Source organism: Chelon labrosus (genome assembly GCF_963514085.1).
Source record: "Chelon labrosus genome assembly, chromosome: 7".
In the NCBI taxonomy this organism is placed as follows: Eukaryota; Metazoa; Chordata; class Actinopteri; order Mugiliformes; family Mugilidae; genus Chelon; species Chelon labrosus.
Genome location: NC_140343.1, coordinates 23,695,463 through 23,709,482, shown reverse-complemented (window position 1 = coordinate 23,709,482; position 14,020 = coordinate 23,695,463). Strand labels below are relative to the sequence as shown.

At 39.6% G+C, this 14,020-nt stretch overlaps 1 protein-coding gene across 1 annotated transcript in view; it reads right to left on the bottom strand.

Moving 5' to 3' along the window:
- Positions 1–13,380, bottom strand: part of tbl1xr1a (TBL1X/Y related 1a) — a 41,369-nt gene extending 27,989 nt beyond the window's left edge. Inside the window, exon 1 of the mRNA XM_084547944.1 lies at positions 12,988–13,380. The gene's annotated coding sequence lies outside the window, so the exon portion shown is untranslated. The remainder of the gene's footprint in view (positions 1–12,987) is intronic.
- Between the last annotated feature and the right edge of the window lie 640 nt (positions 13,381–14,020).

Here is a 14,020-nt window from a genome sequence, read left to right as displayed (position 1 = left end):
ATCTCTTTGATCAAACATTAAATGTGAAGTACCTGCATTTTTACATCTGCCTTCATTAAGAGTAGTGTAAAAAGAGAAAGCTTAACACTGACAGACTCATATAGGGGTAGCTGGAAGTGGGCTGGCCACAAAAGTATTTATAATTTTATTTTATTATGGACTACTACACTGCCTGGCCAAAAAAAAAGTTGCCGCCAAAAAAAGGTCAAACACTCTAATATTTCGCTGGATAGCCTTGCTGTGGCATTGTTTCACTAAGCTTCTGCAATGTCACAAGATTTATTTCCATCCAGTGTTGCATTAATTTTTCACCAAGATCTTGTATTGATGATGGGAGAGTCTGACCACTGCACAAAGCCTTCTCCAGCACATCCCAAAGATTCTCAATGGGGTTAAGGTCTGGACTCTGTGATGGCCAATCCATGTGAGAAAATGATGTCACATGCTCCCTGAATCACTCTTTCACAATTTGAGCCCCATGAATCCTGGCATTGTCATCTTGGAATATGCCCGTGCCATCAGGGAAGAAAAAATCCATTGATGGAGTAACCTGGTCATTCAGTATATTCAGGTAGTCAGCTGACCTAATTCTTTGGGCACATAATGTTGCTGAACCTAGACCTGACCAACTGCAGCAACCCCAGATCATAACACTGCCCCCACAGGCTTCTACAGTAGGTACTAGGCATGATGGGTGCATCACTTCATCTGTCTCTCTTCTTATGCTGATGCACCAATCACTCTCAAACAGGGTAAATCTGGACTCATCAGACCACATGACCTTCTTCCATTGCTCTAGAGTCCAATCTTTATGTTCCCTAGCAAATTAAAGCCTTTTTCCCAGTTAGCCTCACTGATTAGTGGTTTTCTTAAGGCTACACAGCTGTTCAGTCCCAATCCCTTGAGTTCCCTTCGCATTGTACATGTGGAAATGCTCCTACTTTCACTATTAAACATAGCCCTGAGTTCTACTGTTGTTTTTCTTCAATATGATTTCACCAAATATTAAGTGACTGCTGATCACGATCAATCTGGATTTTTTTCCAACCACATTTCTTCCTCAGACGATGGTTCCTCACTATCCTTCCAGTTTTTAATAATGCGTTGGACAGTTCTGCAAACTCCTTAGATGTTTTCTCTGCTTGATGCATGCCAATGTTTTGACCTTTCTCAAACAGACTAACATCTTTTCCACGACCACGGAATGTGTCTTTTGACATGGTCGTTTACTCATTGCATCAGTTGGGGTTAAATAATTTGTTGCCAGTTGAAAGATAATCGCCCATGCAGTAATTATCCAATAGGAGGCTCGTACCAATTTGCTTAGTTAAATCCAGGTAGTGACATTTTTCTTGGCCAGGCAGTGTATCAGGCAGTTCCTGCTGATCCCTCAGCCCCAGCTAGATAAAAGTTCAAAGGAAGACACATACAGAAACTGGTGAGATTAGATTAACGGAGTCAGCAAGTAAACGACATATGGTTTTCTTTTCAGCACTGACAAAACATAGCACTAATTCAACAAAGTCAGTCTGCCAAAATACCACAGCTTGGCTCTCATGGTAGTTTAACTTTTTAGGATTAGAGAAGTGGAGCCCTTGTTGTCATCCAATGCAGCTTATATCAGTGTCAACAATGGAACAGTTTCAGTTTTTAAGTGGTTTTTAGGCCCACTGGCCACATGAGCTGGGGGAGGGGAACACTGCCAAACAAGGGTGTGGTGTGTGAAAACACAGTCACGCCAATTCTCAAAAAGTGTCATAACCAAAGCCCTGTGATTTTTCCAATGCAGACATTCGATTGAACTGCCTTGACCAATACAGATTCATGAAAAATTATAAGATAATACCAAATACTGACCTGAGAGACCAGCCTGAGACAACGGAAACATAAATTCAATTCGCTACATAAAATAATTTTGTATTGTTTGTCCTTCACATATAAATTTAAAAAAAGTAATGTAATGACAATGTAAACACATACTCAATCCGGCCCAGAAATGTTGAGTATAAATCCACAAGGTTGCACTGGAAAAAACATCAAGTACACAAGCCTGTCTATTAAATACAGCACTCTGTGTGGTGTTGTGTGCTTTTGTTGCTGACGGCTTTGTTGTCAAAGAATGCTGATGTGCAAATCCCAGTATGTCAGTTCTACTATACACTTTTATGAAACATACCGACAGTGACAACAATTCGTACTACCCTTACTACTGTGCCCACTGGTTTTTTAGCATGACAGCATGACACAGCACAAAGCACCTGTCTTTATTGGCAGTTTTATTTTGCTTTGCCACGGGGCTGTGCACATCCACTGATCAATCACAGGTAGGACAGCCACAGTCAGTGTGTTTAGCTGTGGCTGCAGCAGCAAAGCCCCAGGAGCACTGCTGTGTTTGCGTAGTCACCACACTGATGCAGGATACCAACAGTGACTCACACCGACTGCAAAAATCTGTTACTACGTCTTGATTTTGTTGATTTTTTTTAAATCCTGCTCTTACTTTTGCAGGGGGCAACAGTAAAAGACAGGGTTGCCATCTTGATTCTGATTTTTTAATACATCCATTACTGTGAGCATAAGTTGCAAAGATGACCTAGTAAAGCACAACTAGTCCAGCAGTGGAATAAATAGAAGTTCCAGGACGTAACCTGACACAGCAACTCCACCATAAAAATAGCAACATCAAAATAAAGCAAAATATAGTTGGTCATTTTCTTTGTTTTAAAATCATTTTGACAATTCCCTAGAGCACTGTCCCTTTCTATTTAAAGACAAGTTATTGCCACTTAAATCTCTAGACTCACTGCTCCATTAAATTTAACTGGAGCTTTATAGACCACAGGCCACTCAGCAACAATGTCACATTATGAACATGGGTCATACGCCTAAATCCATGTTAATGCCACATATCTATGAGGAGATCAGTCTTCTCTTAAAGCTGTCAATTCAAAGCTGTATGAGCCACGCCCAACCTATGACAGATCAAGCAGATTCAACCCAGCATTACAGATACACAGATCAACTTCTGAAGCATTTCCACACTGAGCCCTGGCAATCCTTGATGGTAATGCAATACAATATATCAGAGCACTACAAAGATCCCATTGACATTTAGCTGGAGTTAAACACACCTTGGCTTCTCTCTCTCATGAAGTAAAAAAACATTGCCTCAGAGGGACAAACCCTGCGTAGTAAAACATTAAATCCAAGTCACAAAAATGTTATTACTGTAGACTGTCTGACCGGCTGTCGGACATTTTGGGTCTCAGCTTTAATTTTGGAAGTTCATACTACAATAAGGTCGAACTGTGCAGAGCAAGAGCAAAAGAATAAGCAGCCTACTAACTAGCCCACTATCTATAGCAGTAACCTTTAGCACAGTTATTTTGTGGGGTTAGAAAAAGCAAACATGACGTTTTTGATAGTCTTTTACTACAGTATCTCCCCTGCCATCTACTTCAACAGTGTAAAACACCTGAATGACAAAAAGCCTCAGAAAAAAACGCATTTTTATTATATTGGGTGTATAAAGGATAATATATACGTGAGCCCTATTTTGGTGCATTTTAATGTGATACATCTGCAATATTTTAGCTTCTGTCTACTGTGGCTCAGTAGGTAGAGCAAGTTTTCAACAAACCATAAGGTTAGCAGTTTGATCCCCTAGCAGTGAGGTTCAAAGTGTCCTTTGAGCCGGTGTATGAATGAATGGGTAGATGCATCATTGTGACTCTAAAGCACTTTGAGCAGCAATAGGTAGAAACGCACTATAAAAATCAATTTAAAATACTGCTCAGCTACTAATAGATAAGACCAGTCTCATTCTCAGATTTCAGTCACGCTACATATCCACACTGTAATGACAAAACTAACCATGGCTGACAACAAGCAATCAACATGATGCTGAATGTTTTATGCTATATGATAAAGGCAGGGCAAGGACTAGAACTGTACTGGTGCATTCCCATCTGGGACAAACAACCTTTGAACTGTAAGATACATGAAGAATACAAAAACACAAAACGTAAGGAGGAGGACAAGGCGGAGAAGGGACCTACAGCAGGAATTCACGGTACAATTCCAGCTAGAAGTTACGCAACAAGCTGGCTCTGAGAGCCTACTAAAAGACACCCAACAGTTGACTACAATTTGAAGAAGGTGAGGAGGATACTCTGCTTTCATTGTAGGGAATAGGAGAAACAAGTCATACAAAGAGTGGGATTTGACTTTGGGATGTCACTATTGCAGTTAGCAAAATAGCCATGCCTTTCCTTTGAAATGATTCATAAAACTTTCCATATCTACTATACTGATAAGTTACTGTACCTGGTGCGTGTGAACGTGTGTGTGTGTGTGTGTACTGACTGGCCAACCCTGCTGGACCAGTGTTATCAACAGGAAAAAAAGGAGGCGGCAGTTATTTAAAACCACAGCTATTGATGATTTTGATGCAGCTTATATTAGAAAATTGTCTAGCTTTACTTTAGTTTTGGCCAGTAAGTTAATGATAAGCTCTCTTGCTTTAAGTATCTGAGTAATTCACAAGACACCGAACAAAACAACCCCAATCTCAACACGAGATCGTTTAACAGGTCATTGTGATGCTGGATCAGTCACTAACTAGGCAGTAATTCAGTCTTCATATTGAGTAATTATTATTGGGACCTAATATAAAATTCTGGATTATATCATGATTGCTGATTATGATTCAGCATTCTAATTCCTTCAACAAAATTGTGAACCGGGACTTTCCCCAGAGGTTGTGGCGGAGGCTGCAGGGTACACATAATCACCCTGGGTCACTCTGCAGCACAGGGAAAAAGGAGACGCGGGCCTGTAAACTTCAAAGTCTTGCTAGTGAAGGGGGGAGGGCAGCTGATGCATTCTTCACAATGTTGAACTTGACCCCTAGGGTTTGCCACACACACCATGTGACTGTTGTCAAGTGTGTGTGCGCTTGAGTGAACACATGTATGCACGCATGTAAGCAAGCTTAAATGTGCATGCAGTATGTGAGTGTGTGACCACTTAAAATATCACAAATATTACAGTCTTTCACATTCTCTGAACAAATGCAGTGAAAAGGAACTAAATATTGAGCATACTAACACAGTGGTTCCCAAAACTTTTTGGCCGTGCACCCCCTTCTACGACCTTACGCACAAGCTTCCACTTCCAAGAGCACACAGGATGGATGACAGGCTCAGGCTCAGAGGCAGAAAGCAGATAAGTTGGGGGAAATGTTGTATTTTCAGAAATGTTGTATTTTTCCAACTGGCCCACACTGTCACGATTCAGTGAGCTACCTATTTAGCATTGTGCAGCATGTGCTGCCAGACTTCCTTCACAAATATGGTAACAATAACTAGCCTGGAAGCGAGCCAACTGCCCACAAAATGTTTGCAGTGAAAAGTTGGTGTGGAGTTGCTCCATTGGGAACAGATTATGCTCCAGCAAAGATCTCCCAGGGCAATCAAATCATTTGTGAAAGCTTTATGTGGTGATAGACAGAGGAGTGACTGTGACAAAGCCATACACATCACCTGAGTGCTGTGGAGTTAGATTTGTCCACAACAAAATGGCTCTGATTAGTAGATGGGACTATTCATTATCCCATTATCTCATCTCATTCTCAGTTGAAACACGCCTCATAATGAAATCTCAACGATGGAATACCTGATTCGTAATATAATAAGAATTGAGTCTGGCTACGCCAGGCTTAGCAATGACTTAGGATCCGATCTTAGTTTCGCACTCTGTATGCACATAAACACCAACATCATTTGTAGCACAGTTCTTAACCCCAAACAGCACTGTTTGTTGTGTGTGCATGTGATACAAAAATGTGGGAGGAAATGAGCACAAGAAGTCTGAAAGCACACAAGTATTTTCTTTATTAATTTATCTCTGGTCCTGATATTAGCCATTTTGGAAACCCACACAAAGCTCAGATAATAACTTAAACCGAGGAAGCATCTATAAACGGCAACAGTTTTCCTTTTAGGATGGAATTACATACAGTCTACTCAAAGTCAATAATTTCATTTGTTAATTCTTGTTTAAATGCATCTTCACATTGCACCTAACACTGTGCAACGTTAATGTCGCTTGTATCAATTTCTGATTTAAATCCATCTTTATCTCAAAGATCCGACATCGATTCATAAAATGTTTGAATTTTTTAATTATGTACCATTTTCTTCATCCTCTCATTACAAACTTGCTGGGGTCATGCATGTCCTGTTTAGCATGACTAGTCTTACAGGATTGCGCAATGAATTAAAAAATTAGTCCACATGCAAGGAAGATCCAACACATGACAGGAGGTACAACTCTGAGAGCATCGTCAGACCTGAAAGCTGATGTGTGGCGGCATTTTGGATTTAATAAAAGAATAATGTCAGAGAAAAGCTGGACTAAAGACAAGCCATATGCAAGATGTACCAACTCGAGGTTAAATATCACAAAACTGAGACCAATGACAAAGTTTTTTGAAAATATCTTTCATAACTGAGCAAAATAGTTTTATAAATGAAATAATAATAAATTAAATCTAATCAAGACCTTGTGAGTCAAAATTAAATCAATCCAGGAACTCAGAAGTAATACCCTGCCCTTGTAGAACATGTGTTAATCAGCATTCCTACAAAAAAATTAAAAAAACAATGCCAAAAATGTAATTTTATGCATCTATTTAGTTTCCTCTCAGGTACTATAAACGTATCAAACCATGAAACCAAAACCCAAGTGTATACCATACTTCATTTGACGTACTAATACCCCTAGAGAAAACCTGTCCACGCCCCGAGCCAACTAGCCGACTCAAATAAACCACCTCTTGCACTAATGCTAATTTACTATATACTTACAAGTGGCCAAAAGACGCCACGTGACATAAATGCTGTCCACAAATCCATACAGAGCGACAAACAGCAGGACCTGATCCAACAGAAGTGAACTGGATATTGGGCCTTTAAGGCAACACCTTACAACAATACAACTTTTTCATGGCAAATATTTGGACTTGTCACACAGGCATGTACAAGCATATTAGCGATGGCTCTGTTCCATGATAATTAACCAACATGCATAAAAAGCTGGACCTCCCTATATGTGGAAAGCAGTCATAATTAATTCACAACTCAAAACGTCTATGTGAAAACTGAGTACGGAGATCTAGTTTCACTATTCAACCGCAAACCATACTAAAACCATTTTTCTATTCACTTTATCTTTAAACAATCAATACAAAGTCAGCTCACTGAAAAACTTTTTAAGCTGTTCAGTGAGCAACTTTTTAAGTTGTTCAGTCCATAGATTGAGAATAAGATTTAATAAATTACTTTGAACTGGATTTATAGTATTTTTTTCTGGTAGGGAATGGGATTTTTGAGAAGTGTGCTGATTTATTAATTCATTATCTATTACCACTTATCCTCAAGAGGGTCATTGTGGGCTGGAGCCTATCCCAGCTATCACTGGGCAAGAGGCAAGAGATCCTGGACAGGTCGCCTGTCTATCACAGGGCGAACATAGAAAGACAAACAGTGCACACTTATGGCCAATTTAGAATGACCAATAAACCTAACAAGCATGTCTTTGGACTGTGGGAGGAAGTGGGAGCTCCCGGAGTAATCCCACAAGGGTTTTTACTACACCACTACGCTGCACCACTTTGAACTTAATGACAACAAAGTTTGAATGTTTGCATGAGCTTACAATTATCTGCGTTCCAAAGTTCTGTTTATCAGGGTTTCCAGAAAGTACGGAAACATAGCAGCAGCAAAACAGCGGGAGCAAAATACTAGTAGTTCAAAGTGTTTGAAAAAACAAATAAGATAAGGTAAGATAATTATTTCATTTATCGCACGGTAGGCAGCAGTGACTTCAGTGTAGCCAATACTTGTGGAGGAAAACACCATATTTTTTGTTACATTTCAGAAAAAAATCTAAGCTCCACAGCAGGCAAAACCACGGGATGCATATCAAACATTTACGTTTGGGGAGGAATGTAAAAGCATATATTTTTTTCATTTTATCATTATTATTTTAGCATCCATGTAAAGAGTAAACAACTGAGGGATCAGGTTGAGGAAATACTGACTCTGTAAACAGCAAGTTTTGAGGCATGTCTCACTTATTCCAAACTATGGCAAATATTTCTCTCCGTCTGCCACATGTACAGGATCCAGGGTAGTTCCATACTTGTCTTGTCATCATCATGTCGCTCATTACATAGTTATGGAAGACATTTTCACTCACTACACTTCAGTCCATTTTGTCTTTCCCTCTCCTATTCACAACACTGCAGAGCACTGGTTACATAACCGTACTATTCTACCACACTTCCTCTATGATTTATTAAGGCCATCTAATCAATGTGCCCTGTGCAGATAACGTGACTCAGCTGCCAGCTCTGTAGCCAACCATATTCCTGTGTCCTGTTCTCAACTTTTGCTCTGCTTCACTTATGAGTATTCACATCTCTATGTTACAGAGATAACTTGTTCTTGATTTGAATATATATCTTTCTACTCAGTCTAAATATACAAGTGAAGCCTGAACTCAATCAGTCACCCTCTGACTGTCAGATACAGTCAGGTCATAGACGGCTGAGGTCTAGCACACATAGCTATTAGATTCCCATGAATCTTTGCCTGTTTCTTGTTTTGCATCAGCTTAGGAAATCGTAAAATGTACAGGAATTTAATTATAACCATTCAAAGACACTATGTACATACTTCATACTTTTGTAATTTGAGGCTTCCAATAAATTCAACTCATTAAATTACATCGCTTCCAAAAACAGGTGGCTACATAGCACTCTCTCATGTCCAATGAGAATACTGCAACATTGGCTACCAGGCAATACTACTCTGTTCATAATACGCTATCTGCACGCACTCCTTTCCATGATGGTTCTGCAAGTGTTTAACCAAGTTCTTGGTGTCTGAGTTTCCAACACTGCTGCCACCGTTCAAAATGCTCGCACTGCATAAATTGTACTGGAATGTTTTGCTTTTTTCTCTCAGTCTTAAAATAAATCAGACAACTGACATCATGACAGAGCTGCTGCCGAAGAGCCTCACTCACATTCTCGCTCCGCTTACGTGACACAAGCTGCCCATCTGATAGCCGTGACACACAGCACATCGCTCATAAATGAGTTGTAAAAAAATGTATGTGGTGGTTTAAGCAAATCTATCCAATCAAATTTTATGTTTTTTCTCTATATCCAGCCCAGTGATTTTACCAACTATGGCAACAGTCCCTATTTAATTCAGTGCATGCTAACAAGTTACAGTAATTCATCAAAATACATTGTGAAAGGAAATATGAAAGATGCAAAGAAATGCATGGCAAGTTGATAACACAAAGTCACCTGTTACTTACATGTTACTGCTGTAAGGAGTTTTATAAACAACTATCACTGTCACTGGAGCTTTTCTACTTTTCTAGAAACTCATAATTTAACACTGCCACAAACTAAAACCTCCAGGATGACCATAAGGTTGAATCAATATTGTCAACAAAAGAAGGCTTTACAAAATGGGGGATTCATTGTTGGGCTACTTAAAAACAATTCATTGTGATTAATACCAAGTTCACATTCCATATTTTGTCCCTGTATCAGATTAGACGATTACAAGGTCATAAGTTCTTGACATAACTTGGCCATGGCACATACTGGACACCGACCAGTCAGGGCTTGCTCTATTTCATATCTTGCATTATATCATTAGTGGGGGGAGATGACTGTGACCTACTCTCAGCAAATAGACAAACTGTACGCTGCTAAAAAGATCTGCCTGAGCCTGGTGTCACTAAACCGGTAACAGCCATTGAAATTAGTTAATAATACAAAATTATTTTTAAACACCACAAATTTTTTTGATACTCAGATAACATACACACAATCGGGTGGTTATAAACCTCGTCTGCGTCATAGTTTGGGGAAATGACAGGGAAGCGGCCTATGCAGCAATACAGCTGTGGAAAGCAAGCTACAACAGTTACAACCAGAGTACATCAGTCTCAATATCACACTATCACACTAAATTCAATGTAATAGTCCAAATATTCAGCAGTTTAGCTACAGTTGGGAGTAGTTTCAAGTTTAGTAACTGTTCAACCACTTCATCGTCTTCTAGGACTTCCGGCAGTTCTGAGTTACTGATCGTATTAATACCCTCTGCAAGATATAAGCGTCTCTTAAGCTTCTCAGTCTCAGTTCTAAGGAATTTCTTCACTTTTGATGTTAGGGTAAGGGCTTTTTTAGCACATACTGCAGTATCGACATATTCTATAGAAATCGACGTATTTATGTAGGCGTCATCAGTGATTAAAGCATGGTTCAAAGTGACAACATGAAGACCAGGCCTGGACAGGCAAACTGTAAATAAAATACGTAAATGGTCCAATGGTTAAGAATGGTCTGTCCCAATTTCAACATCTGCATACAAAATTATACATATTTTGCTGCTAGACGTCAGTCGGTTTAGGCATGACTAAAGAGTATAGCCTCCAAATATGCAAGATGTTCAGAAGAGTAGCAGACGGGGCTCAACACATGCGGCAACCCACATTACATCTGCAGGTCGGACCCCAGCCATAATTATGGGCACAGGATACCATTTTTCACATAGAGGTTATGTGTGTGTTTTATACAGACTATATAGCATATGTACATATGTCTTTGTTTGGAAGGTGTCCTTGCGTAACACACAAAGCTATCAACAGTGTCATCACTTTCTTAAGGAAGTGTCGCCACACGTTCTCTCTTTGAAGCTGCACGATGATACCACAAAGACTGACATCAGCTGACAATGACAATGAGGAACTTTACGTCACACAAACCCTCACGGACCCCTGGAGTCAAGCAGACCTATGAATTAGACTTCAAATGACAAAAAATACATGCAATGACTTATGTAAGTTATCTACGTCAAATATATTATTACTAATCTTCAAATATTCACAACTTAAACATTACATATCCGATCTTATGTGTGATAATGTACTCCTTGCAGGGCTGGGCAGTACATCCATTTCGATTCAAGCAATTGAAGAGTTTTTGAATGATAAAATTTACAAATATTACAGATTACTGCTTCATTTGATGACGCTCAAATGCCAAGCCCAGCCGTTCTCCATAGTTATAACAATAACATTGACTGTTGCCATTTCCTTGGACACACCTGCACAACTACTCTGCCAGTCAGCAGCGAACTTGAATCATGGTAGAAGTCAATGCTGAAGTCAACAATATAATACCAAAGGCAGGTGATAGTACTTTGTGATATGGACATGGTTTCTTTTTCCAAGGTCCAACTTGGAACAGACCACTGTGCTGTGTAAAGGTTGTAAAATGTCTATTGGAATCAAAAGCCGCAGCACAAAATACCTGTTCTACCAGCCGATGTTAAAGCCTACAGTGGAAATCGGAACAATCAGGAAATAAGTTGCTTGCGTCGTCAATGAGTCTGTGTTTGTTATGATGCTGAATTGACAAGGACAGAGCACTGAACACCATCTGGTTCCAAATATTCTCCTGTGGTGCTTTATCTTATTTGAAATACATATATTTTTTTAATAACGCACACTGGCAGTCCAGCGAGTGTTGCTAACATTTATTTTTTTTTCAAGTTTATGCAGACAGGAAAAAAATGTAACAATCGTAACTCGTCCATAACACTGAAACACAATTTTATTCAAATTGTTGGCCATATTGCCCATCCCTAACTCTAAGATGCGCCAGTATATTAAATAACGAATTCAGCACCTCTCAAAACATTAGCGTTTCCATTTCCTGTTTTAAATATTGTTTTCTTCAGTGTTTAATCAGACCACAATGCCATGCAGGCACCAGAATAATTTTACAAACATTCAACAAAAGTAAGAAGGTGTGTGTTCCACGAAAATGTACATTAAAACCTTGAAATACCATAATCTAATTAGCCTGTGAATTTAAACTCTGGCTAAACAGACTCTGAATTACCAGACTTTTCCTTCCTAGCAGAGGCACTGAAGGCTTATCTGGGACTGGTACATTGTGTCATTGAGTTGTGCTTCACAAGGTTGGCAAGTGGCCCTCCTGGGCGTGTGGATGTGTGTGTGTGTGTTCACCCCTCCCCACCACCACCACCACCACACCGCCCATGGCTTTGGAGCAACCAGCTGCACAGCACTCTAGTAAGGTTTCAATCAAACTGGCACAGAGGTAATAAAGTAGAGGACACAAACAAATACAATGAACTCTGGCACATTTGTGAACCAAATGTACATTGCAGATAACCATGGTTGAAGTGTTGCCTTTACTCAAACTTTGCTAGTATACATATGATCCTTCTACAGTACAACGGATCATTGTGTAGCAACTGGTACAACTGTTGGACAAAAAAATGCTAACTTTCAGTTTTGTTTCATAACCATTCTGACGCTTCTACAAATACAAACTTATTTTAATGCTGTTAAGTCCAAAGTGCCTTCAAACACAAAGTATTCAAATTAAGTAAGAAATAACGAAACAAAATAGTGACTGAAAAGTATCTTAATTTACACAAAATAATACAAATTTAAAGCACAATTTTAAAAAGTTTTTTTCTCCTACACTTTATTTTAATTTAATTTTGTGTTAAGTATAATAACATGAGCCGTATACTTTACATATTATGATCACGGTTAAATGTTTAAAATCGCTTAAGTACTTTTAATTCACAGCTAGCAGTAGTTGCAGGAAGGAAGGGCGCGCTCACAAACACAAACCACGCACGAGAACTGCCCTACGAACACGTGCACGCGACAACGCGCGCCTACTCACGCGCCGAGGCTGCCCATCCCCCACCCCCGAGAGAAAATATAAAAATAAACGTTCAAAACAGCGCAATAACACGACCAAACCTCGCATCTAGAGTCCTGCGTGACCACTCTACACGCGGGTATCATTTATAACGGCAATAATGGTGTAAAAATAAGATAAACACTCACCGAAAGCTCCAAATCACACAAGGGGGGTGTCTTCTCCTCTGTGCTCCTAATATGGAATCTCCTCCTCCACCACCGTTGTTTTTCTAGCTCTGATTAAACCTCGAAAAAAGCGTTATAACGGGCTTCAGACCCGACCAGCCGGTGCTAGGAATCCCCAATGACCGGTGTGTTTTGGATACACGGGCATATACAGTGATAAATCCCCTTAAAAATGAGCTGGATGTACAGTTGGGTCTAGAATGTAGGTTTGCTCGCTAGTAGAGAAAAGAGCCAAACGGTTCAGTAGCAGCCAACGGCTTCAGACTGAAACACAGAGCGGGTGACCCGGCAGGCGAAAATGAGGTAGGCCTGAGCTCCTCTCTGCAGGAAGCACACTCCAGTCACATAAACATCAAAATGGGTGTCGCAGTATGGAAAAGGATTGTGTAGTCGTCGGTCTCTGGCTTGGCGGTAACGACAAAAAAACGACAAAATATTACATAAAATAAATAAATAAATAAAAATAAAAATAAATAAACCAGTTATGCGTTTATAGCGCTCAGTTGTAGCCTATGATTAATTCATAGCTATTTTTGGACCGTAGCTTTCAATTGAAAGCGTCTGCACTACTAAAGTGTATGTTACTTGTGTTTTAAGTGTCACACCAAAATTATTTAATTGTATGTTACTGATCTACTTAAATCGATGCTTATGATTGTACGATGTTTGTTCTTCATTTAAAAATGATTGTACCATAATTGCATAATTGCAAGTGTCTCTGTAGTGTATAATACAGTTATCCACCCTCAGAAACAATGCTAGGTGGCGCAACAATTTTGGCATAGTTACTACAGTTTCCGCATTCGTGGCGTACGCTGCATTTTTCCACACACAATCACTGGGGGAAGGATTGGCTGTACAACGATGGATAAACTAGCTCAGCTAAATAATTAGCTAGCTACTTGGCTTGGCTTACCTATCCATCTAGCTAGCTTTTGTTCTGCCAATTTAAACTCTATAGAAAAATAAGAAAACGTTTCTGACTGCTTGGAAT